The sequence below is a fragment of the Bubalus kerabau genome, chromosome 18 (genome assembly GCF_029407905.1).
Source record: "Bubalus kerabau isolate K-KA32 ecotype Philippines breed swamp buffalo chromosome 18, PCC_UOA_SB_1v2, whole genome shotgun sequence".
Classification (NCBI taxonomy): Eukaryota; Metazoa; Chordata; class Mammalia; order Artiodactyla; family Bovidae; genus Bubalus; species Bubalus kerabau.
In genome coordinates this window covers 845,832-872,426 of record NC_073641.1, presented here as the reverse complement: position 1 = coordinate 872,426, position 26,595 = coordinate 845,832, and the positions used below count along the sequence as shown (strand labels likewise).

At 45.3% G+C, this 26,595-nt stretch overlaps 2 long non-coding RNA genes across 3 annotated transcripts; one reads left to right on the top strand and one right to left on the bottom strand.

Annotated features, from left to right (window-relative positions):
- Positions 1-202: 202 nt before the first annotated feature.
- On the bottom strand, positions 203-5,912 carry LOC129633175 (uncharacterized). 2 transcript variants are annotated; one of them, XR_008704941.1, is made up of 5 exons: positions 5,704-5,912; positions 3,124-3,178; positions 1,582-1,670; positions 872-949; positions 218-242 (listed from the first exon to the last, which is right to left on the bottom strand). It is a non-coding gene; the product is annotated as an uncharacterized LOC129633175 (long non-coding RNA). The 2 variants fall into 2 exon arrangements; XR_008704940.1 differs by lacking the exon at positions 872-949 and having other exon boundaries at positions 203-242.
- Positions 5,913-6,103: 191 nt separating this feature from the next.
- Positions 6,104-19,857, top strand: LOC129632861 (uncharacterized). Its single transcript, XR_008704707.1, has 2 exons — positions 6,104-6,294; positions 19,654-19,857. It is a non-coding gene; the product is annotated as an uncharacterized LOC129632861 (long non-coding RNA).
- Positions 19,858-26,595: the final 6,738 nt, after the last annotated feature.

Below are 26,595 nucleotides of genomic sequence, written 5' to 3'. Positions count from 1 at the left end.
TGGCCAGTAGGGTTCAGAAGTGCAAACGTGCGTCTTCCTTCCAGCACAGACCACAAGGTACTGGCAACCCCACAAAAGACGAGGCGATAAAGGCAGAGGAGATGAAGGCAGAGGGAGAAAACATGGCCAGTTCAGGAAGCAGCAGAAGGTGATGGTGCCCAGGAGGTCACAGGCCAGCCTGCTGGGGAGCCTCACAATTCAAGGTGTGAAGCGCTCTTCCCAGGGTTCAGTGGTGATCACACCTGCAGGAAGGTGCACAGCTAAGCAGTAGGGGGTCACTGAAGCCCAGTGGCTACTCTGCTCCACCCTTGTTTCTTTTCCATGAAGTTTACAAAATATCTGTACATCCTGTACTCCCATGAACCTTGTACAAGACCTTGATCTTAATGCAGCATCTGCACCTTTCCAACCTGCTGTAGGATTTTCTTTACCAATCAAATTGTTCTTTATTTTTACTTTATGTACTAAGAACTCTCACAATGGGTGACGAGAGAGAAGTATTGTGTCCGACTTATTAGATATTCCTTAGTATCTTCCAAGTGAGAGTGGTGAAACATGCCCCCCAAATTCCTAAAATTCCTCAGAATTGCAGAACAGTAGTGCCTGGTTAAAGCTAAGGGGCACGGTGGGCCCAGAACCTTGGGGGAGATGTGTTTCAGGTTAATTTAGGATTGAGCATGTGTATGGCTTGGAGGAATGATTCAGAGCATCTCATACAGTAGATCAGGGTGGACCTTAAGAAACTCCAGTTTTAACCACTTCCCAGGTGATGCTAACACGGCTGGTCCAGTGATGACACTTTGAGAACCACTGACTTACACAAGGAGACAGCTTCCACAGAAACTGAAACGGCACTTTTTGAGACACTTACTCTATTTTATTCTGAGAGCTTCCTCACATGGAAAACCCAGATGCCAACTTGAAAATTAGCAGAGTAGCTCTTCCACAACTAAGGTTGTAAAGAAAAAACAATATGGAGATGCATTGGAAGGGAGAGATAGAGTCTAGTCAGGACCCATACTCCTGATGGGTGACCCAGAATTAGGAGGGGACATTACCAACTTGGTATCTTCCCTGGGAGGACATGCTGAGCACCTGAGCCCTGGTGACCTGAATGAGGAAGACAAGCCCCCATATCTTGATTTGAAACCAGCAGAGCTATGTCTGGGAGAGAGCTGGGGGCTGTGGTAAGCCAAGACCCCATGCTTAGTAGGTTAGTGCCAAACTTACTGACGCTGAATGTTGTCGGTAATGATGCTCAATGTAGCCACAGGTCACATGGGAAAGAGAATTATATACTAATTTTAGGACACGTGCCAAAGGGGCAAGGATTTCTTGAAACTTTATCCAGGGATGAAATCACTTGACATTTAAAAAAATCCTCCCTGTACCCAGCTGTCCCAGTGCTAGAAGGAGACTTTTCTGACATTCCTCACTTACCTTGCTAGCACTGCTTGCCCTGCTATGTCTCTGTGTTCCCTGTGGAACAGACATATCCAGCCCAGCCACGTCCACAACGCTCCTCCAAAATGGCTTTGCCCTCAAGGGCCTGGATTCCCACACAATCGCCTCCTTTCCTACCATTCACGGTGGGTGGACTCAGCCGTGACTTGCATCCCCTCAAGGTGAGTCCCACTCCAGGTCAGCTCCAGCCAGAAGTACACCTGCAACTGTTGAGGTGGGGCTTACATTCAGCTGCACTGGGGGCCAGCCAGACCCACCAGCATGCCCAAAGCAAATGCAGGTCCATCTAACAGAACACCAAACTCAGCCTACACAGGAGACACCCTGGATTTCCTGTCTCTGGTGACCTGGGGGAGCTGTTCCTTTGGGCCGCCTAGGAGACACTCTACAAACATCCACTTATTCAACATGGAGACATAGTTCATCTACCTAATATTAATGCATAGAAACAAAAAGGCAAAATAAAGAGACAAAGAATCTATGCTAAATGAACAGCTAAGACATAAACTCAGAAAAAGAACTAAACAAGATGGAGATAAATAATCTACATCAAATGACTGCAAAGTAAGGGTCATAAAGATATTTACTGGGTCTTCCCTGCTGGTTCATTTGTTAAGATTTTCCGGACAATGTAGGCAACAAGGGTTCAACCCGTGGTCTGGGAACTAAGATCCCAGGCTGTGGGGCAAGTAAAGCTGCATGTCACAGCTGTTGAACTCATGTACCCTAGAGCCTGTGCTCCACAAGAGAAGACAGAACGATGGGAAGCCCACGCACCAAAACTGAGTGCAGCCCCCACTCTATGCAACTAGAGAAAGCCAATGACACAGCAAGCCCCAGTGGACCCATTAAATAAACGAATAAAAGATATTGACTTCTATCAGGGGAAGCATGAAAGAACAGAGTGAGAACTCCACAAAGAGGCAATAAGTATAAAAAAGAACTGATTATAATGGAAGAATACAATAACTGACACGAAAAATACAGCAGATGAGTCAAGAGATTGGATGACTCAGAGGACAGATCAGTAAGCTGACACACAGAGCAGTGCCGGTGCACTGGGCTGACCCAGAGGAGGGGGCGGGGCCTCAGGACGGGGAGCACATGTGCACCCGTGGCGGATTCATGTCAATGTACGGCAGAACCACTACCGTACTGTAAAGTAATTAGCCTCCAATTAAAATAAATATTTATATTTAAAAAAAAGACAAAGAAATACAGAGTAGTGGAAATCACCCGATCTGAGCACCAAAAAGAAGAAAAGAAGCCAAAAAATTGAGGATAGTTTAAGGCCATTTGGTGGATATCAAACATACTAACATTCACATTATAGGAATTCAAGGAGAAGAGAGAAAGATAAACTCTCCCTTGAAGAAACAATGACTGAAAATTTCCCTATATTGTTGAAGGAAACACACCCAGGTCCAAGAAGCACAGAGAGTCCAACACAGGGTAAACCAAAGGAGAAACATGCCAAGACATATACTGATCAAACTAAGAAAAACTTAGCAAAAAGAGAAAATAGTAAAAGCAGAAAGGGAAAAGCAACAAATAACAAGGGAATCCCCATAAGTTTAACAGCTGATCTTTCTGAAGAAACGCTGCAGGCCAGAAGGGTGTGGCATGATATACTTAAAGTTATGAAAGGGAAAAACTTACCAGCAAGACTACTCCAACCAGCTACGACCTCACTCAGATTCAAAGAACTCAGTACCTTTACAAATAAGCAAAAGTTAAAAAATTCAGCACCACCAAAGTAGCTTTACAACAAATATTAAAGGATGCTCTCTAGGCAGGAAATAGAAGGGAGTGAATAGACATGGAAAAAAAACAGAATAATAAAGTAAATAATAGTATCATGCATAGCAATAATTACCTTACCTATAAATGGATAAAATGGTCCAACTGAAACACAGACTGGCTGAATGGAAACAAAAACAAGCCCCATATAAATGGTGTCCATAATACATCCACCTCAGACCTAGGGACACACACGGACTAAAACGGAGGGCCTGGAAAAAAGGTATTCCATGCAAATGGAAATCAAAAGAAAGCTGGAGTAGCAATTCTCATCTCAGATAAAATAGACTTTTAAATAAAGACTATTACAAGAGACAAGGAAAGACACTACATAATGATAAAGAGATCGATCCAGGAAGAGGATAGTGCAATAATAATACACACACATCCAACACAGGAGCACCTAAATACGTAAGACAAATACAAATAACCATAAAACAGGGAATCGACAGTAAGAAAATAATACTAGGGGACTTTACCACCCCACTTATACCAATGGACAGATCATCCACAAAGAAAATTAATATAGAAACATAAGCCTTAAATCACACATTAGACTAGATGGACCTTATTGATATCTTTAGCATATTCCATCACCAAACAGCAGAATACATTTTTTTTTTCTCAAGTGCACATGAAACACTCTCTGGAATGGATCACATCTTGGGTCACAAATCAAGCCTTGCAAAATTTAAGAAACTGAAATCACAGCAAGCATCTTTTCTGATCACACTGATACATGATTAGGGATCATTTATAGGAAAATTTGTAAAAAACACAAATACATGGAGAAATCAAACAGGTCACTGAAGAAATCAAAGAGGAAATTTAAAAATACCTAAAAACAAATGGCAATGAATAAATGACAACCCAAAACCTATGTGATGCAATAAATCAATGCTAAGAGGGAAGTTTATAGCAATACAAGAAGCCTACCTCAAGAAATGAAAAGAACATCAAATAAACAACCTAATCTAACACCTAAAGAACCTAGAAAAAGAGGAAAATGGCCACAAAACCTCCAAAGTTAGCAGAAGGAAAGAAATCATAAAGATCAGAGCAGAAATAAATGGAAATGAAGGAAACACGAGCAAAGATGAATAAAACAATAAGATACTTCTTGGAGAACATAAACAAACTTGACAAATCATTAGCCGGACTCATCAAGAAAAACAAGGAGAAGACTCAAAGCAACTTGAAATGAAAAAGGAGACGTTACAACAGACCACAAAGAAAGACAAAGGGTCATAAGAGACAATTAGAAATAACTGCATGACAAGAAAATGGATATCCTGGAACAAAAGGACAAATTCTTAGAAAAGTACAATCTTCTAAAGACTGAACCAGGAACAAATAGAAAATATGAATAAATCAAGCACAATAATTGAAATATTATTTAAATTAAAATAAATTAAATATTAATTTAAATAAATTAATTCAATAGTTAATTTAATCAATATAATAGATTACTTTATAATATTAATATAATACATAATTTAATATTTAATGATTAAATTAATTCAATAATTTAATTTAATAATTTCCATTATTAAATTAAAAAATATTCAATTATTCAAGGACAAAGGAATCGTCCCATTGGGACAATCTGGTATCCATGTGGGAAGGTAAGTTGGATCCCTACCTCACAAAACACCACCAAACCAATTAGACACATATTAAAAACCAACAATTGAAGGAAAAACTTTACAAAATTTGGAACAATTTTTGATGAGGGAATATCTTTTCTTTAAATTGAGGTATTGTTGATTTATAATAATTTGTTTGTTTAAGGTGTACAGCAAAGTGATTCAGTGATTCAGCCTCTCAGGTGCTTCCTTGGACAAAATGCATTCCCTTTGGGAGGTCCCTGGGCCATGCCCTCAGAACAGCTGCTGCTGCTAAGTTGCTTCAGTCATGTCGGACTCTGTGCGACCCCATAGACCCACCAGGCTCCCCTGTCACTGGGATTCTCCAGGTAAGAACACTGGAGTGGGTTGCCATTTCCTTCTCCAATGCATGAAAGAGAAAAGTGAAAGGGAAGTCGCTCAGTCCTGTCCGACTCTCTGCGACCCAATGGACTGCAGCCTACAAGGCTCCTCTGCCCATGGGACTTTCCAGGCAAGAGTACTGGAGTGGGTTGCCATTGCCTTCTCTGTCAGAACAGCTAAGAATCCTGAATAGGCAAAGCAGCAAGCATATGGTGGTGCTTGTGGGGGGTTTTTAGACTGAATAAATTATTCTAACAATATAAGAAACTGGAGAAGGCAATGGCACCCCACTCCAGTGTTCTTGCCTGGAGAATCCCAGGGACAGGGGAGCCTGGTGGGCTGCCGTCTATGGGGTCGCACAGAGTCAGACACGACTGACGTGACTTGGCAGTAGAAGTGGTAGCAATACAAGAAACAAGTCCAGAGGTTAAGAGAGGATCTCCAAACCTACCTTCAAACAGGAGGTCTTGCTCCCTTGAATGTGGGTGTGTGAAACAGCGCTTGGGAAAGGAAGAGGTGTGTCATGAATATTTTGTCTGCAGAGGACAAAGCGGTGTGTAGAGAGGATGTGCAGGCACGTCCCAGGACACTGAGCACACGGACACATGGACTGGACTCTCAGTTCTGCTCTGGGGGCATCACACTCTCTCTACCCCGGACACAGGGTGAGCAGCTCGCACGTATCCTGGAGAGTATGGTCACATGACCTGGACCTGGCCAATCGGTGTGTTCCATCCTCCCTGGCCACCGTGAGTGGCTCAGGACTGGGGCGGTGACCAATCAGGGCCCAGGGCCAGGCCTCACACTGGAATCAAGGGAAGAGGAGGGCTGGTTTTGCCGGAAGGGGTGAGGCCGGGTGAGGTCAGGCTACAGCTGTGGGAGGGGAGTGAGTTCAGCCTGGGGCAGTTGGTGGCCTTCCTGCGCCCGTCAGGGCAGAGCCGCCGGCCTGAGAAGGAGGGCGCTGCTGAGCCCGGGGGTTGAGAGCGCCGGTTCCTGCTGTGGTCCCGGAGCTCCCCTGAGACCGGAGGGAGGCCATCTGCCCGTGAGTCCTCTCCTGCTTGTCTGTCAGCTTGTTTGAACCACACTGGATTTTCTGTCCAGCTGGCTACGTGGAGACCCTGGAAATGCTCCTATGTGAATTTTGGCTGGCTTCAGGGAAGAAATGCCAGATGACACTGGGAGACTCCAGTTTAATCTGGATTCAGGTCATGTCTCTTGAAAGTGAAGTGAAAGTCCCTCAGTCGTGTCTAACTCTTGGCAACCCCATGGGCTATACAGTCCATGGAATTCTGCAGGCCAGAATACTGGAGTGGGTAGCCTTTCCCTTCTCCAGGGGATCTTCCCAGTCCAGGGATTGAACCCAGGTTTCCTGCAATGCAGGAAGATTCTTTACCAGCTGAGCCCCAAGAGAAGCCCAAGAATACTGCAGTGGGTAGCCTGTCCCTTCTGTAGCGGCTCAGCGTTCCCAGCCCAGGAATCAAACCAGGGTCTCCTCATGGCAGGAGGATTCGTTACCAGCTGAGCTATCAGGGAAGCCCAGTATTTCTTAAGGCCAGCTATTCATTGATATCTCTTAAGGCCAGCTATTCATTGATATCTCTTAAGGCCAGATATTAATTGTAGGATTAATTAATTGTAGACCCTAATTAGTCTTCATGGGATTAAGCTGGCAACCTGCTAAGGTAGCAATTGATGTCCTTTATCTAGAGGACAAAACGGGGGCTCACAGAAGTGGGTAACACAGCTACAGTAAGGAAGTGTGTACCTAGACAAACCCCCCAGATCTTCTGTTAGAACTCAGGGAAGCCATGTGGTGTGGCTTGTCCATGTGACGGGGGCTAAGGCACCCAGCCCACACTGGATACTGTGGGGACCTGACTTGGTAACTGCCTTCTGGCAGCTCTGAGACTCACAAAAGCAATTTGCACTGAAGAGACGAGGGACACCTCTCTTCATCCCCCCCACCACACCCTCCGGGTACTCCCACACCCTGCCCCCTTTCTCTTTCTTTGTAAGGGAATAAGTGTCACGCTCATGTGACCACATTGGCTGTCCACTGTTCACGAGCTACCACCTGGAGCTGCTACCGGAGAGGCCAAGAGCCTTTGCCCCTGAGTACCTCTCTTTGCTTTGCACTGTGGGGGCCCTCCTCCTCACCTGCACACCAGAGGCCGTTTCTGAGGCATTCAGGGACCCTCCTTCAGTTTGCAACAGGTTGCATCCATTGCTGTCCTTTCAGTGCTTCCCTTGACACTCAGCTCCTGAGCTCCTTTGTCTGCATTGCGGCCCACCTGGCTGCCACGGGAGGGACAGAGCTGACCATGAATCCAAAGCTCAGATCTGACAGGCAGGAATCTGTGTATAAAGGGCCTGATTAATCATGCTGTAGAGGCTGTAGTGGGCTCCAGGGATCCGTAACCAGGGCTTGGGCCAAAGTGACTCCACAGCTGTTTTAATGCCTGGGGAGGGTTCTGGCTACAGTGGGGGTGGGGTGAGTCTCCTGAGGTTCTGAAGGCCCACTGTGCAGGTTCATGGCACACAGAGAAGAGAAGGCGGAGTCCTTTCCTGGAGCTGGTGGGCTGCGGGCACAGCCATGGATGACCAGGAGTCTGCATCTCACTAGGGGCCGAGGCTGGCGCTGAGGGAATCCTCAGTGAGGATTTTTTTCCTTAAAAGCCATCCTAAGTGACTTCAGCTCCATTGCTTTTTTGCCAAAAACCTACAATGATCCCAAGAGCTTTGTACACTCCAAGGGTGGTGACTGGACGTGGAGCCCAGCACAGACCCAAGTCAGTCCTGCCCTGAGTCCCACGGGCCGGCCACACCCTCCCCCTTCCTTGGCCTGGCTTTCTTCTGCCAGGACCCCCAGAATGGTGGAAAGGCAAGTGTGGCCTCAAGCTGAGGGGCCCAGCCTGGGCTCCAAGCCCCTGGGGGTCCCCTTGGGACGTCTGGTGGACCTAGTTCCCCCTGCCGTGGGGCAGCTCTCTCGCGGGGACTGTCGTGTTTCTTTGCTTTCTGTTGTGATGGGGCACCCCAGTTATCTCGGGGCGATGGGAAGTCTGTTGGTGTTACATGCTCCTGCCTTAGATGGGGAAACGTTATTGCTGCATTGACGCTGCTCACTCGATACTGGGTATCTGTTAAACACAAATGGCAAGGGGAACAGAGCAAAACAGAAAAAAAAAATGGAGAGTTGCTGGGTTGCCTCAAGTCTCACCTGTGATTAAGAGTGTGTACAGCCTGCACGTGAACCCGGGTTCCCACACCTGCCAGCTACCAGGTGCCAGGCGCTGATTTTAGACCCCCAGCTTCACTAAGGAGTCATTGACAGATACAGTTTGTGTGTATTTCAAGTCTACATGGTGATGACTTGATGCCCATAGACGTCGTGGAATGATTGCCCCACATACGCATCGCCTCACATGATTAACTCTGTGTGTGTGTGTGCCTTTTATGTTATTCTTATAATCCATGAACACAATACAGATAGCTCTCCATTTTTTTAGATCTTATTTATCTTAGAAGTTTATAGTTTGCTGTATGTCTTGCACGTTTAATTAGATAACTTGATATTTTCAGTGCCATTATAAATTCCTAATAGAGATAGAATTGACTTTTCTATATTCCCTTGGTAAATCCACTTACTTCAAATCATGCTAATTGTATTTTTTTATGTATACACAATTATGTCTGCAAATAAGTTCTTTTTTTCCCCTTTGCAACTGTGATAACCCTTTCCTTTTTCTTGACTTATTGTATGGACTAGGATCTCCAGTACAGTGGTGAACAGAAGTAGTGAGAATAAGTATCCTTGTCTCTGTCCAATTATCAGAGGAAAAGCTTTCACTGTTTCACCATCACACAGGATATTAGCTTCTTTGTAGATATTTTTATCAAAATATGTAAATTCTTCTCTGTTAGTTTACTAAGAGTTTTTTCTTAGTCATGAGCTAAAATTATTACATTAAAAATTCTTAAGTTTATCTTCTGCAGATTTTGAAACAGGTGATTTTTCTTTTATGTGGTGATTTAACTTTTAAAAATTTTGTGATTCTAAAACAACCCCAACCTGATCTCAATGTATTCTCCTTCAGTTGGACTTTATTTCTTAGTGTTTTATTTAGGATTATTTCATCTATACTCAGAGTCTGTAATTTTACTTTCTTGTACTTCTTCCTGGTTGGATTTAGTATCAAGGTTATGCTAGTCTTATAAAACAAGGTTGGAGAGTGTTCCTTGTTTACTGCAAGAATTCCTGTGAGATGACTGTTTTTCTTCCCTAGAATTTTGGAAGAGTTGATTGGCAAAACCGGTTGGTTTCATTATGGGGAGGCTTTTAATTTCAGATGTAATTTTTTTATGCAAATAAAATTTTCTGATTTTGTATGTCTTCTTGGGTCTATTTCAGTAAAGCATTCCCCCCCTGCTAGGAATTTATTGAGATGAGCAGACTCTCCAATTAGTAAGTGAACTGTGGTTCATAATATCTTTCTTATCTGCAAGATGTGTTGTCTCCCCTTTTAAAAATCCTTGATGCTGGTGATTTGTGCTTTGTCTCTTTTTCTTAATAAGTCTTTCTAGGGGTTTATCAGTTTTATCATTCCTTTCAAAGTGCCAACTTTTGGCTTTCTTTTTAAAGAAACTTCATATTTGCTTTCTGTTTCCTTGTTTTCTGCTCTTTTTTTTTTTTTTTTTTTTTTTTTTTTTCCCATCTGCCTTGTGTTTCATTCGCTATGGTGTTTTTTCTGGTTTCTTGGGAGAGAGGCTTAATTGATTTTTAGCCTTCCTTCTTTTCCAGTATACATGTTTAAGGCTTTAAGTTACCCTCTAAACATAGTTCGCTGCATCCCACAAGTTTGAATAAGCCAGATTTTCATTATCTTTTAAGGAAAAGTATTTTCTAATTTTCATTGTGTTTTTTAAAATTATTAATCAGGAAATTCTTCAAGCAGTATGTCATTTAACTTCCGAATGTTTGGGGAGGTTTTTCTAGTGACCCTTTTTTGATTTCTAGCTTAATTCCATGAAGAGCCCTGTCTTCGTCTTTTTGGGCTACTGTTATAAATCCCGTAGACTAGCTGATAAACAACAGAAAGTTGTTTCTTGTAGGCCTGGAGGCTGGGGAGTCCCAAGCTCACCAGCAGGTGCCTCGTCTGGTGAGGCCTGTTTCCTGGTTCCTAGACTGCCTGCTTCTTCTCCCTGTTCTCGCAGCACAGGAGCCCATTCCCCCCTGGCCTGACCCCTCCCAGAGTGCCTGCCTCCTAGGATCATCACCACCTGCCGGGTGAAGTTTCAGGGCCCATAAACCGTCAGCCCGTTGCAATCCCTAAGTATACCCTGCATTATTTCAGTCCTTTGAAATAATTTGAGCTTTCCTAATGGCCCAATATATATTCTTTTTGTTATATGTTCGTTGGGCTCTTGAAAATAATATGTATCAGTGGGATGCAATGTTCCATGTGTATCAGTCAGATCAGGCTTGTCACTCATGTAATTCAGATTCCAGTAGCCACGTTGAGTAAAAGCAGAAGTAGGTGAAATTACCTGTAATATATTTTATTTTAGCACACATAAAATATCATTTCAGTGTGTAATCAACATGATAAAACCTAATGAAATAGTTCACATTCTTTTTTTCATGCTAAGTCTTTAAAATCCAGTGTGTGTTTCAGGCTTGCAGCGCATCTCATTGTAGAGCCAGCCGCATTTCAGGTACTTCATGGCTGCAGGTGACTACATACCAGGGGGCCGTTCCACGAGAGATGTGTCTTTAACGTCTCCCACTGGGATTATGAACTCGGCTGTTACTCCTTTTCTATTTCTGTCAGTTTGTATGTATTGATATTTTGAGGTTATGTTATTAGGTACATTCAAATTTAGAATCCTCATCTTCTTGCTAGACTGAACTTGTGTCAGTATGAGATGCTCCTTTTTATCACTAATAATGCTTCTTTCTTTAGAGACTATTTGACAGTGATATTGCCACATCAGTTTTCTGTCCTTGTTGGCCTAGGTATCTTTTAGGTTCACCTGTCTAAAAGATATTCCATCTTAACATGTAGCTCTGTGAATAGTGTACAGTTTTCATTGGAATCAGTTTGACACTTTATCTTTTAATGAGAGTATTTGCTCTGTTTATAATGTTGATATTCAGTGTGTAGACACCACGCTGCTGTGTGTTTTCTGTTTGTCCCACCTAGTCTGTGTTCTTTGCTCTTGCCTTCTTTTAAAGCTATGAAGTGTTTCTCTAGTTCTGTGCTCCTCTGTCAGGTTGTTAGGTGCGCATTTGCGGACACAGCGTGTGTTTTACACTCAAGACTAACTTAGTACTTTTACTGCCTCCCTGACTCGACTGTTTCCTCCTGTCACTGTTACACTTTGAACTGTTAGATATATATTTGGCGTTAACATCATTGTTTTGTAGAGTTAATATTTACCCTCACAGTTACCTCGTTGTTGGTCTCTACTTGTTTTTTATATTTCCGTCAGAGACTACTTTTCTTTTTCCCAAAGCACTGCCTGAATTTTTTTTTTAGTGCATGTGTGTGGGTGATGAGTTGTCTCATTTCCATTTGCCCTAAAAGTCTCTATATTGATTTCACTTTCGAAGAGTATTTTTGTTGAGTATAGAATTCCAGGTTGGTGGTTATTTGTTTTTCAGCATTTTACAGATACCAGTCCATTATCTTCTGACTTCCTTGTTCTTGGAAAGTCAGCTCTCAGTGTTGCTGTGCCACTAAAGGCCACACCTTTTTTCCTCTGAGCGCTTGAACATGCTCTTCTTGCCTTAGGCACCTGCAGAGCTGCTGAAACCAATGTGTGGTTTCATCTTTGAGTCAGTGGTCTGATTCTTGAACCAACTCTTGCCACTGTCCCTGTCAGCCAGTTGAGTCGCTCAGTATCTGACCCATTGCGACCCCATGGACTGCAGCACACCAGGCTTCTCTGTCCATCACCAACTCCCCGAGCTTGCTCAGGCTCATGACCATCGAGTCATTGATGCCATCCAACCATCTCATCCTCTGTCGTCCCCTTCTCCTCCTGCCTTCAGTCTTCCCCAGCATCAGGTTCTTTTCCAATGAGTCAGTCCTTCACATCAGGTGGCCAAAGTATTGGAGCTTCGGCATCAGTCTTTGCAGTGAATATTCAGGTCTGATTTGCTTTAGGAGTGACTTGTTGGATCTCCTGGCAGTCCACGGGGCTCTCAAGAGTCTTCTCCAACTCCCCAGTTCAGAAGCATCGATTCTTTGGCGTTCAGCCTTCTTCATGGGCCAACTCTCACATCCATACATGACTACTGGAAAAACCATAGCTTTGACTAAATGACCTTTGTCGGCAAAATAATGTCTCTGCTTTTTAATATGCTGTCTAGGTTTGTCATAGCTTTCCTTCCAAGGAGCAAGCATCTTCTAATTTTACTGTCTACAGTAATTTTGGAGCCCCCAAAATAAAGTCTGTCACTGTTTCCATTGTTGCCCCATTTATTTGCCACGTAGTGATGGGGCCGGATGCCATGATCTTCATTTTTTTGAATGTTGAGTTTTGCCAGCTTTTTCACTCTCCTCTTTCACTTTCATCAAGAGGGTCTTTCGTTTCAACCCCTGGAGGCATTTCTTATTCCCCTTTCTCTTTTCTCCACCATGAGAGTCCCCATTTATACTTTTTAACAACGTAGTTTAACAAGGGGCTCCTTCACTATATTCTATCCTTTTTTTCTCTCTTATATATATTTTTTACCTGACCCATCTTTCAGTTCACTGATCATCTCTTCAGCTATGTCCAATGTGATGTTAAGGCCAGAGACTGAGTTCTTAAATTCAGTCACTGTTATTGTAAAGTTCGAGAGTTGGTTTTGATTCTCAGAAATTTTTCCTTTTGTCAAGTATATTTTTCAACAGGTGACATTTGCATCTGATACCTCTAGCATACCTCTGATATGCTGATATACATCTGATACCTCTGGATCTGGTTCAGTTTTTTTTTTCTCTTGGTCCTGTTTGTTGTTACACCCTCTTTTGGTTTTTTGATTGCATGTTGGACATTATGTTTGGAAAACCCTAGAGGTTCTGAGTGATGCCGTCTTCGCCAGAGTCTCCTCTGACACAGACCTCCAGTGGGGACAGAGCTGTCTGTTCACTCAGGGCCTGATGGACTTGAGGCTGGGGGTTCCTTGTAAGCTCAGTCTCAGCAGCCTTCACCCACCTTTCCCCCCGAGCCCAGGGAGGAGCTTTCCCGCGTCTCCATCTGGAAGCCTGGGCTGCCTCCCAGGGCCGCCCTCTTCTCAGCAGGTCCTAAAGCCCACCATCTGTCTCCTGAGCACCACGAGGTGACAGATAGTGCTCAACCAATTTGGGCAGAGTGTTGGGTCCATTTTCTGACATCCGAACTGATTCACTAGGCCTGCACTCAAATTTTTGTCTTCCCAGCCCAAGGAACCGTCCAGAGCTGTGTTATCCAGTCCCCTCCGCTTGACTTTTTTCCTGCCTTTTCTTCGCAGAGTCGGCTTTGTTCAGATGGCCCGAGGGAAGGAGCGGGCCTCTCAGTCTTCAGCTCCCTCACTGGGCTTCCCTTTTGTTTGAAATCTTGGATTGTGGCTGCCTAAGGACCTCTTTTTAAACTGTGTTTAGCTTTTCTAGTTCTCGGTAGGCTGATCTACAAGCTGCTTGCATCTGTCACTGGAAGTGGGGACACCCTGGGTGTATTCTGTCATCTGAAGCCACATGTAACAGTCACAGTACTTGTATTGATCAACTTTGATACTGGGGAAAACAAGAACCAGGTGTCCTTGCTTAGTACCCACGGTTGTGTTTCTGGTCAGAATCCCCAGCTTGCCCGGGCTGTTTCAGTGCCACGTGAACTTGGGAAGGAGGTGGAGCAAGCAGCCCACACGGCCTGGACACAGAGGAGCCGGTCTCCCCTCTTCCCTTGCCCCTGCCGGCCCAGGGCAGGCCTTGCGATGACGGGCTGCTGGTGGTGGAGGCCAAGGCTGAGGAGGGAGGGGTTACGTGACCTGTATTCTGTGACATGGTCACATGTGGGTTTTCTATTTCAGTTTGGAAAAATGACTGCTTTTAGTCTTCCCTCCAGTTTCACTTTAAGGTGGAAAATGAAGATTTTATTCTTAAAGTTGAGCACAGTGATTTTACAGTCTTTTTGAAAGCAACAGTTGAGGTTTTAAAAACACAGCTCAGAGAACTCCAGTAGATAAAGCCAAAAAAAGAGAACGTGTTCAGGGTGAACTGCAGGCAGGACCCCAAACTGTACTCTGTCTCTCCCAGAGTGTGTAATTCGTGAGATGGGTGGATATAGGACCCCAAGCACCCTGGGGACCGAGGTCCTCAAATGACAGCAGAGGTCCAGGCTGAGCCAGGAGCAAGTGGCCTGTGCTCTGGCTAGTGGAGAGCCGCGAGGGTGGGAGTGGGGCCAGGAGAGGGGTGGGAGACTCGGGGGCGGAGGGTGGTGCAGCACCTGGTGGGCTCTGGGAGGCGCTGGCTGTCGCGGCTCGAGGCAGGGACACCCCTGAACCTCCACCTTGCAGCCCCCACGGGGCAGAGTCGTCTGACAGCCCAGGGTCGAAGTTAAAAGGGCGAGTTCACAGCAGGTTGAATGAACCCCTGTACCCACTGTGGGTTCATTTTAAGTGCCTGGAGCGAGGTTGGTCAAGCCCTTGCTGAATTCGAGTCAGGGAGTCAGTCAGGGAGGACCGAGCTCAGGGTGAGAGTGAGGGGCAGCTAGCGTGGTGAGTCCTCCTCAGCCGGGTGGGTTCTGGGGACGCCCTTGAGTTCATGGGTGCCCTTTCAGTAGCCTCACTGGAGGCTTGTTTGGGGTTTAAAGGGGGGCAGAAGCCCACTTAGAAGATGTGCTCATTCCCAGGGGTGGTGGTTTCTGAAGGAGTTCATACTGGTCGGTTCGACTGTGACCCAGTACCTTGCAGGGTCATGTTTGACTGGGGGCCTGAGCCACGGGCACGGCCTTCCTTCTCCCGCACCCCACACTCACCTGTCGTCTTTTTGGCAGCCCGTCCCCCCTCTCTGCACCCTTGATGGTGGGCCTGAGCCCAGCCCCCCTGTTACCACAGAGCCCCTTGTGACTGAGTGGGTTCCGATTCCGGGCTCGTAGGAGACGTGCTGGAGGCAGAGCCTTCATGCCATTTCTCCTTGAGACAGTGGTGCTAGTGGTCATAGTGTGAGAGCAGCGGTCATAGTGTGGGAGCGGTGTGTGTGAGAGTGGTGTGTGAGAGCAGTGTGTGTGAGAGCGGTGGTCATAGTGTGAATAGCAGTGGTTGTAGTGTGAGATTGGTGGGTATCCTGCCGTGAAACAGCAGTTGCCCCCGAGTGGGGGGCTGCCCCCATCCGCGAGGATGGGTTGCAGCAGGGCCCACCTGTGGGCGCTTTTTCAGTGCTGCAACCCCAAGGCAAAGGCCAAGACAAGGAAGAACTTGGCCTCGGCCCAAGTCCTGTAAGGAGAATGGCCTGAGGGGATGTCAGGATGCATTTAACAGGAGGCTTCCTGTGTGCTGTTTTAGATCTGTCAGGAATTCTCTGCTCCTTATTAATTCCTGAATACTCAGGAATTAAGAGGAGAGGCAAGCCTCTACCGCGGGCTGAAGAATCCAGGCATTTCCTTCATTAATTTTTCTATACAATGATAAGTACCCTCTTCCTTCTTGTGAACCATACGGTAAAAGTGACTGCTTACAACTCTCTCTCTCTTTAATATGGATCGCCTATGTTTTGTAAGTCTAGAATTTTAATTTTTATCTTTGCTGAGAATAACTACCTTGTAAGACAGTATATATTTCCACATCATGTTGATTAAAACACCTTTGTTCCATCAGAGCTCTGGTCCCCGTGTCTTTCTTTCTCTCTCTCTCTATCTCTTTTTCAGGCTGATCCCTTGGAGCTCTGCAAAGGCTCTCTGAGTTCACTTTCCTGCCCGGGCTTCTAAGACCCTCTCGAGAAGGCACTCTGTGTGTTCACTCCATTGAGAGGGCACCTGAGGCCTCCGTGAACAGAGCAAGTCCCGTGTCGGGGGCTTTATTGGCTTTCTGCATAAGCCAAGGACTATCAGCCTCTTTCTGTCCCTTACCTTCTTATCGTCAACTCCGGACCACCAAGTTCTGGTCCATTAAAGGACCTCAACAAGTGGCACCCAGAACAGGGACTTGGTACACGTAGGCAGATTCTTGGACGGAGTGACCGCAGGGCCTATTGAGGCCAGTAAGTACTAAGACATGGGTAAAAAGGCTGGAAAGCCCCATCACTTTTCTACTTTACTTCATCACTTATTTAAAGTTCAGGGATCTAAGGAAATGCATGCTGATTTTTTAGCTAGATTAGAAACTGCTATTTCCCGTAGTGTATTTGGAGAAGCCAAAAGGCAACTAGAGAAATTATTTGCTTTACAACTCTCTCTGTCTTTAATATGGATCGCCTATGTTTTGTAAGTCTGGAATTTTAATCTTTATCTTTGCTGAGAATAACTACCTTGTAAGACAGTATATATGCCCACACCATGTTGATTAAAACACCTTTAATTACTTGCAAATTACTTGCATTATGTGATAATGCAAATCAGGGATGTCAAAAAGCTATAGCTCCAATTCGTGAGAAAGGGACTATTGATTATTTCAAGGCTTGTCGCAATCTAGGATTAGAAACTCAAAAGATGCAAATGGTAGCTGAAACAATAGCTGCTGCCTTAAGAAAGGGAAATAAAGGATGCTTTACATGTGGAAATAAGAACCATTTAAAAAGGGATGGCCCTAAGAAAGCTTAAAAAAAAAAGAAAAGAAAAATATATAAAGATAAAAGACCTCCAAAAATCTGCCCTTGCTACAGTAGAGGAATGCATTGGGCTAAAGATTGTAAGTCTAAATCTGGCATTGAAAGGAAACCTATTCCAGAAAACTGCAAGCAGGGACCCCCCACGTCCCCTTCAGCAAAAACCTGAGACAAATTCCATCTTTTACCTGAAACCCTCAACATCTGGCAGTGTTGCCATCGATATACCAGCTTTGGTTTTAGATACTATGAAGTTAACGAGCTCTACTTAAATTCAAATTCACGTGAACTGAAAAATATTAAATATATATAATTATTTAAATATGAATATAATTTAAATATAATTGTTTGCTAATCTAATTAAGACATGTCTTAAGTCATCAACATTATATAATACTTTTCTTATGCCTAGGTTTAAGGTAAACTAAATTTGTCAACAAAAAGGTAACTCTTTATATATATATATATATATATAGATAGATAGATAGATAGATAGATATATGTATGAGATAAAAACTTTTGGATAAACTGTTAAAAGTAATTATAGTTTTAATAGAATAATCTATTATTATAATCTGTTATTATAATCTAAAATAGTCTCTTAGGATTAGAATAACTTAAATTTCTAGAGTTGTACTAAAACTAAATAATAAAAGTTTATTAAACAGCTAGGTCATTTCCAAATAAAATAAGATTTTAAAACATTAATTACTAAACATTAAATTCCTCTTACAAAAAGTTTTTCTTACAGAAAAACTAAAGAGATTTTAAACTATTAATAAATATATTTTATAATGTATAATATATTGATATATATAAATATAAATATATTCACCAATCTATAAAATGCTAATATACAAGACACTTCATAGTTGCTAAGGAAAAGTGAGATATATGCTTTTAATAAAAAGATATAAGATATGACATACTGAGATATACATCCCACATTTTCCCTGGGGGCCACTTCTCATTTAACAAACAATACAATTATTAAAATAACTTGGAAGAATGACGAGCCTATTTGGACAGAGCAGTGGCCCCTCACGAAAGAGAAATTACAGGCAGCTAAGGAACTTATAGATGCACAACTAGAATTAAAACATATTGAAGAATCTTGTTCTCCTTGGAACTCTCCTATTTTTGTCATAAAAAAAAAAAAAATCTAACAAATGGCGTCTCCTAACAGACCTTAGAAAAGTTAGTGCATCTGTGAAACCTATGGGTGCATTGCAACCAGGACAAGATTGCTTTTTTAATATACCTTTACACCCTTTAGACCAATAGAGATTCGCTTTCTCTCTCTCTTCTCCTAATCATATTAGACCTCATGAACGGTACCAATAGACTGTACTGCCACAAGAGATGATGAATTCTCCCACCATGTGTCAGTACTACGTAGCCAAAACCCTTGAGCCTGTGAGAAAGCAATTTCCTAACTTTCTTGTTATTCACTATATGGATGATATATTGTTTTCGGCTCCATCTATCTTAAACACTGAACACATGTTTGATGTAGCTCAACTATGCTTTAAAAACTCTAGATTAATCATTGCCCCTGAAAAAATTCAAACCTCTACACCTTACTATTACTTGGGGTTCGTTGTTAATAGGCAACACATTACTCCCGAACTAACTCAGATCCGTGCTGATAAATTATCAACCTTAAATGATTTTCAAAAGCTCTTAGGTGATATTAATTGGATTAGACCTTCTTTAGGCATTGCTAATTATCAACTGAATAGTCTATTTAGTACTTTAAAAGGAGATCCTGATTTAAATAGTCCTCATTCACTTTCTCAAGAGGCACGAGAAGAACTCTGTTTGGTGCAAAATAAATTACAAAAACAATTTCTTACTCGCATCAAAATAGATTTACCTCTAGAATTGTTTATACTCCCCTCTAATTCTCCCACAGGACTTATTGCCCAACAAGAACACCCAGTAAAATGGATCTATACCCGTTTTATGGAAATAAAGTCACTTACACCCGACCTTGATTTAATTGCTCTAATCGTTATCAGTGGAAGAATTAGGACTAAAACTCTAATTGGCTCCGATCCTCATAAAATTGTAATACCTATCAATAAATACATATTACAGGTATTCCTTATAATCCACAGACACAAGACATAGTCAAAACAAACACATCACACACTAAAGTTACAAATAAAAAAAATTTTAAAAGGGGAATACACAGGTACACTACTGTCTTCCTTATCTAAAGCAGACTTTACTAGGTTCTAACATTTTCTAAACCTATAACTATTGTTACTACAGCTTTATTTGTTTTAAATTTTTTAACCTCTTCTTAAGATTCAACCCAAGGGGGCCCCCGGCATTCAAAATGGAGATGAAATAAGAACCCCAGGAAGAAGAAATTCCAATACGGGCCATGTCTGCTCCAAAAATCTCCAGAAAGCACCACCCTCGGCGGCATCACCCCGATGATCTCCTCACTTGGAGACAAATAAAAGCCCTACTAATCAAGCTGAAAATTTGGTCTCTCAACAAGGGTTGCCTCCGAGTCCTGAATACATTCTCCTGGCAATGCTCAGTCTTTTGGCCTGTGCCTCCCCCTGCTCAAGCTCAGACTAACACCCAACCCCCCTCTATTACAGGTGGTCGAATGGACAGAGAGAGGACCAATCATTTCAACTAATGACTCTATACATATGCTTTCTCCCCTAGTACATGAAAGGGCCTTCACACCCTGGGCAGGAAAGAAAACTAATTAATATTTCTTTAGGCTATGAAGTCCTTCCCTTGTGCATGGGCCCAGCAAAATTGTGCATAAACGTCAGCCGACAAATTTGGGCTGACAAACTTGGGCTTTCGTCCTGCCTCCAAAAGAAGACTTTCAGACACTGCTTGGATTATTTACTGCCCTTTCTTCGTCTGTAAACCATGTTTATACTACTGAAACTTTAGGGAAAGAGTTAGGGAAAGAACAAAGAACTTTATGCAAAGGGTTTACGTATAAAAACTTTACTTATACTCCCATTCCTTGGGACAAATGTCAAACCAAATCAAGAAAATCAATGTTTGTGGCTAATCATACAATTGTTGATTGGGGACCCCATGGTATGTGGTTATCTGACTGCTCAGATGATATTAACAACACTGTGTGTGATATGGAAGGTCACTGACACTATGATGGAACATTACTATGACAAACGACTTCTTGAGTGGCTTGACCGTGGATTAGCCCCACCTCCTCCTAAGATCGTCCTCGATAAACAGAGTGGGTCTGAACAATGGGCCATTTGGAAACTTGCTGCGAGCATCAGAGCACCGAAGAACTTGGAACTTGGACCGGACATTTCATAGGGACCAGTCGTCATAGTAACTATTTCTTTTGCTACAGTCAGTCATATTTTATACAGGCCTGTGTCCCACTTCCTTTTGTTATAGCCATAGAAAATTTACAATTTAATAAGACTTTTACGTTCTGTAACTTGTATTAATTGCAAACTGTATACTTGTATTAACTCCTCTATTTCTTTAAGCTTTTTGTGTTATTCCTGTTCACGTCAATCATAGTGCCTACAACTGGGAACAAATCAAATTTCATTTACAAAATATACGTGATAATGCCTCTCTGAATGTACAATTACTATAAAAGGAAATCTTTAAAACCTTTTCTAAAAATCTGCCCTCTTCCCCTAATTTGGAAACCTTAGCTGAACAAATTACCTGGGCTAGACCCACGAGGATGGTTTCAAAGTATTACCCACAGTATCGGGTCTGGAACTGTAGTTTTGGTGATTGTCTTGATAATTATATTTGTTGTTTACCATCGCCTTTCTATAAGGTTGGTTAATACTAACCAAACTCATTTGGTCAAGACCTTTTTTTGACAAATTTAATAAAATAGAGGGAATTGTCAGGAAGCATTTATTTATTTATTTATTTATTTATTTATTTTAGGAAGCATTTAACAAGAGGCTTCCTGTGTGCTGTTTTGGATCTGTCAGGAATTCTCTGCTCCTTATTAATTCCTGAAGAGGAGAGGCAAGCCTCTCCCGCGGGCTGAAGAATCCAGGCATTTCCTTCATTAGTTTTTCTATACAGTGATAAGTACCCTCTTCCTTCCTGTGAACCATACGGTAAAAGTGATTGTATACAACTCTCTCTCCCTTTAATATGGATCACCTATGTTTTGTAAGTCTGGAATTTTAATCTTTATCTTTGCTGAGAACAACTACCTTGTAAGACAGTCTATATGCCCACACCATGTTTGATTAAAACACCTTTGCTCCATCAGAGCTCTGGTCCCCGTGTATTTCTCTCTCTCTCTCTCTCTCTCTCTCTCTCTTTTTCAGGCTGATCCCTTGGAGTGCAGAGGCTCTCTGAGTTCACTTTCCTACCCGGGCTTCTAAGACCCTCTGGAGAAGGCGCTCTCCATCTTCACTCCATCGAGAGGGCACCTGAGGCCTCCGTGAACAGAGCAAGTCCCGTCTCAAGGGCTTTATTGGCTTTCTGCATAAATCAAGGAATATCAGCCTTTTTCTCTCCTTTACCTTCTTATCATCGACTCTAGACCACCAGGTTCCAGTCCGTTAAAGGACTTCAACAAGCTGAGAGCAGCCAGGGACTACGCCCATCGGATTGGTCCTCACCCAGTGAAGCATTGGGGTTGTGTTTCATTTTGTTAGCATAGTTGTGGGCCCTGCTGGCCAGGGCATTTTGGCCTTAGTGGGCAGGATCGACCCCAGCAGTTTACCTTGTAAGAGGTTGTGCAGGTGCCACGTAGAGGATGGGCGGGGGCCCCACAAGAAGGGAAACACTGGCTAGAGGAGTCACGGGGGCATGTGGACTGAGCTATCAAGTCAGTCCTTGAAGCAGAAAGGCTAAACCCTTTACGTCTCCCTTCTTCCAAGGAAAGAATACACTGGCTGGAGGAGTCTCTGGGGCATGAGGATCGAGCTAGAGAGTCAGTCCTTGAAGCAGAAAGGCTAAGCCCGTTAATGTCTCCCATCTTACAAACCACAGAGCAATGTGTCCAGTGTTTTAATGACGGGTACCTACTGCTTACGTGTATGACATACACCCTCATAGCTTCACATGTCTACTACATGCCTCTTACAAGTGCTGGGCACTGTTCTGGGTGCTGGACACCCAGTATATAGTAGGGGATACGTAGCCCAGGATCTTTCTGTTTCTGCAAAGAAAAACAGAAGAACGAAAGACTCCGTGTGGTTCAGCTTGAGCAAGTTCACCACGTGGACGGCCCTGCGTGCATGTAAATTGTGGTAAAATACATATAACATAAATTTTACATTTTAACCAGTTGACTGAATGACTGGGTGGCTTCAGTGGAGTCAGGCTAACAGATGGCCTTGGGGTGCCATCTGCCTTTGTCCCAGAGGAACACTCCAAAGCTTGGTGGCCTTGTAGACCTTCCCTTTATTCTTCACTCTCCCCAGTGGCTCTAGGTCATTGGTCTGTGTGTCATTTAAGAATCTCTTTATCCACTTTGTTGTTAGGTTTATGTTTTGGAAAGCTTCTCAGACGTCCCTGGGTCTTGAGAAGGCAGGCTTGGATTCCGGGTTCTCCCCTGCTGCGTGCCTGCCAGGTCGAGGTGGAGGCCAAAGGCCAGTCTGAGTTGTGGTGGTCTGTGTGGTCTTGGGGTCAGTGGACCCCCTCTTCTCTGGAGGGGCAAGGAGATCCTTTGTGTGAAGCCTGGAGAGACTTGACAGGGTCAGTCTTCACAGTCTTGCTCTTTTTTTAATTTATGTTTGCATTTAGTTTCTCATTTAACTGTTTTCTAGGAGTTTCCAACTCCTAGTGTAGAGCTCAAAATATGCAGGGACCAGCTTCTTAAAAGAGAAGGAGAAATTGCTGAACTGAAAGCAGAAAGAAGCAACACCAGGGTCAGCAGGGGGATTCTCACGTGTTGACATTTGCCCCACGTGGGTCACCGCTAGCCTCTGTGTTGCTGTCTTTAAACTCTGTCTGATTTTCAAGTCATTTTTCACATCTTCCCACTGAGAAGACCAGGGTGGATCAGTTTGTGGTTCTCATACCTTACTTCAAATTTATGATGAGAGCTAATGTAATTTTAGTACCTTTGAGAGGGGAGTTCTCAACTTACATTTTTGTCCATGCTACACTTTGTGTGGGATCTTAGTTCCCCAATCAGGGATTAAAACCCATGACCCCTGCAGAAGGGTGGAGTCTTAACTACTGGGCCCCTGGGGAAGTCCACTCTTAACTTGAGACTGAACTGGCAGGATTCCAACGTGCCTTAGCATGTTTCCAGCTGTAGCGTGAGGCTGAAAGGAGTTATCGGCCCTGAAGTCAAGCATGAGGTTGAAAGTGCCCCTTTGGCCCTGCCCTGCAGCTGCTGTTGGAGCACCTGGGGTTACTGGTTGCCCGGTACATTCCATCCTTCCGGATTACAGTGGGCAAGCGGCAGGCACAGTGCCCAGCTAACATGACCAGCGAGGTGGAGGTGCTCAGGGCACTGAAACTGCTGTTTGAGCACCACAAGGCCCTGGACGAGAAGGTACCAGCCACCCATCCATCCTGGATTTGTACACTTAGTGCCTTGTTTTGACCTCACCGATTGCCTGGAAGTGCTGTGTTCCTTCCCTCTCAAAACAAGGCTAAGGCTTCCTTTCCCCCTTAGAGACTCTCCTACGGCTCTCTAAGCCATGAGGAAGACCTGACTAAGGTGATTGCACTCAGGAAGTCATAGAAAAGCAGTCACAGGAGGAGAGCCAGTTGAAGGAGCGCCTGGCAGCCCTCTCTTTCCACGTTACAGATCTGGAGGAAGACCTGGACACGGCCAGGAAGGACCTCCTCAAGTCCATGGACACGAACACGAAACTGCAGTGGGACATCCGCGAAGTGAGTGACGGCGGTCGTGTCTGCCTGAGGTGGACTGTGGGTCCCTTCTTCTCCCGGTGATCTCAGCCTTGGGATGGCTGCGTGAGTAAGAGCAGAGCACTGCAGAGACCACAACTGGCTGCCTCCCCACCTCTGCGTCGAGCTCTCTGGGGTAGAAGAGGCCTGGTCCAGGCAGTCCGTTGGCAGTGGACCAACACGAGGGCAGCCCTGGCACTGTGCTGCCCCCTGGGTGTGGACTCCTCCTTTCCACAAGTTCTAGGGGGCCCAGTGTGCTCCTTTTGTAAAAAGTCATTCATCCATTCATTCATTTCTTGGCGTATAGTGGCTTTGCACTGCTATGCCAATTTCTGCTGTACAGCAAAGTGAATCAATCATCTATCTATCTATCTATCTGCCTCTCTTTTAGATTTCCTGCCCATTTACTTCACCACAGAGCACTGAGTAGACTTCCCTGTGCTGTACACTAGGTCCTTACTCATGGACTTTATGTGTAGTATCGGTACTGTATATATGTCAACCCCAGTCTCCCAGTTCATCCCCGCCTCCACCTGCCTGTTGAATGCTGAAATTTCCTTCTGATTCCCTCAGACGAGTCTGGTGACATCTGTGGAGCCCGTTCTCTCAGAGAGATGGGAGCATGCTGTGTGGGCTCTGCTGAGGCAGCCTGCCTGGCCATCTTCTCTAGTTTTCTGAGGTTCCGCTCCTTGAAGGGATGTGTGACAGTGATACCGGTGGTCAGACAAGTCGTGGCGTCTGCTCACCCTGGGATCCTCAGGCCCGAGCTGTGTGACCGTGTGGAATCATAATGTTTCTGGCGGTCGTGTCTGCGGGGGTCATGATTTATGAGAAACATCCCGGGGATGTGGCGCTGCTGGGGGAATCGTCCCCACTGCCAGCCAGCCAGCCAGCCAGCCACCCTGTCCTTCTGGTGGGAAAGTGTTGCCCCGCGCTGCCAGTGGGCAGTGGCTGGGGATGGAGAGTCAGGCGGGGTTGTGCTGGCGCGGCTGTTGGGAGCGTTGCCCGGAGCCCCGTGAGCAGCTGTGGGGCCGTCCATTGGTGGGCGGCCTGCGGTGTCAGGCGCGCTCGCAAACCCTCCCAGAGCAGGGTCACTAACAGCCGCCAGGGGGCGCCCTTCGCCCGTGATCTTCCTCTTCAGGCTTGGTTTCTCCTCTCCCCTGGCATCTCTGCTGTCAGTCCCAGGTTGGCCTTGTAGTTCGACCTTTCGTCTTCGGAAGCTCTGCCTCTAAGGAGGCTAAACGGTTCGAACTTCCCTCCCAGCTTAGGAAGGTAGAATGTGTGCCTCGCGCGTCCCGCACTTGGCGCTGCCTGCTGCCTGTGCTGGCTTGCCACAGGCAGTCCGAGGAGGGGGTGCAGCAGCCGCGGTTGCAGGGCCGGGGCAGGGGGAGTACGTCTCCTCTCACCAGCCGGTCACCAGCACCCTCCGTGATCCAGGCGTCACACACAAAGCCACACAGGCTGCGTGAGCAGGCATGCGGGCATGCCCCCCACGAGCCCGGGGCCCGTGGTCCGCACAGAGCATGGCCCACTTGCCGCCCGTACAGTCACAGCCCGCGTGCCGTCAGGACAGGGTCCTTGAGAGCGGAGCTGACGCTGTTCTTGGCCAACAGGTGGGAGAGAGTCACGGCAGCATCGATGATAGGCTGTACCAGATGGAGGCCCAACTGGAGGAGAAGAACAAGGAGCTGCAGCGGGTGCCTGTGCTGATGGGGAGGCAGCGTCTGGGCCGGAGATGAGGCTTGGGTGGGGGCCAGTGCTGCCTTTCTTCACTGCTCCCTTCTCTGCCTCCAAGTGTGTGCCTGTGTGGCCCCATCTGCTGATCCGGGCACCCACCTCCTCGGGAGCAGGGCCAGAGGTGGTCGCCCATAGGCAGTGGGCAGGAGCCAGGGCCTCCCCACATTCAAAGAGGCTGCTTGTTGCTCTGACCAGCCAGTCCGGGGAGCTGCTTGGGATACAGGTGGACCTCACGACTGCCCCTCAGACAAACCTGGGGTGCCAGCCCGGGGCCCATGAAACTGAAGGCATGGCGCCCAGGTGTGGAGCCTGCTTGCCTCGGACGTGGCGCTGGAGTCCCACATGCCAAACCGCTGGTCCAGACACGGTGTGTGTGTAGGATGGCTGCCTCTAGACAGGAGAACCGCAGTTGCGCTGCGACAGAAGGCGCGTCAGGAAAGGGTGATGGTGGAGGCTCGCGTCACCGAGTCCTGAGAGAGGTTTCCTGGAAAGGTTGGCCACACGGCGATACAGACCATTCAGGAAATGTAGTGGGGATCCCGGGTCCAGCCTCACATGTCAGTACTGTCCCCACCATGCCTGTGTTCTTGGGCCTGGACTGCAGAGCCTCAAAGATGGACTCCCAGGGGGCAATGGTTCTGACTCCCATAGTGAGCTCTGTGGTGAGGCGCCCTCCCGGCTTAGGCAGAGAGCTCAATGGCTCCCGATCAGGGGTGCTCTTCCTTACTTTCAGAACTGCTATTCAGAGGCTGTTGAGATCAGGATGCTGTTTATGACTAAGCCAATTCAAAGTCAACTTTTGTTTTGCTTTAAAAATCTTTGAATGCCAATGCCTTATTGTGGAAGCTGTGACAGGTTTTGTTTCCTTGGGCTCAAAAATCATTGCAGACGGTGACTGCAGCCATGAGATTAAAAAATGCTTGCTCCTTGGAAAGCCATGACAAGACATAGACAGC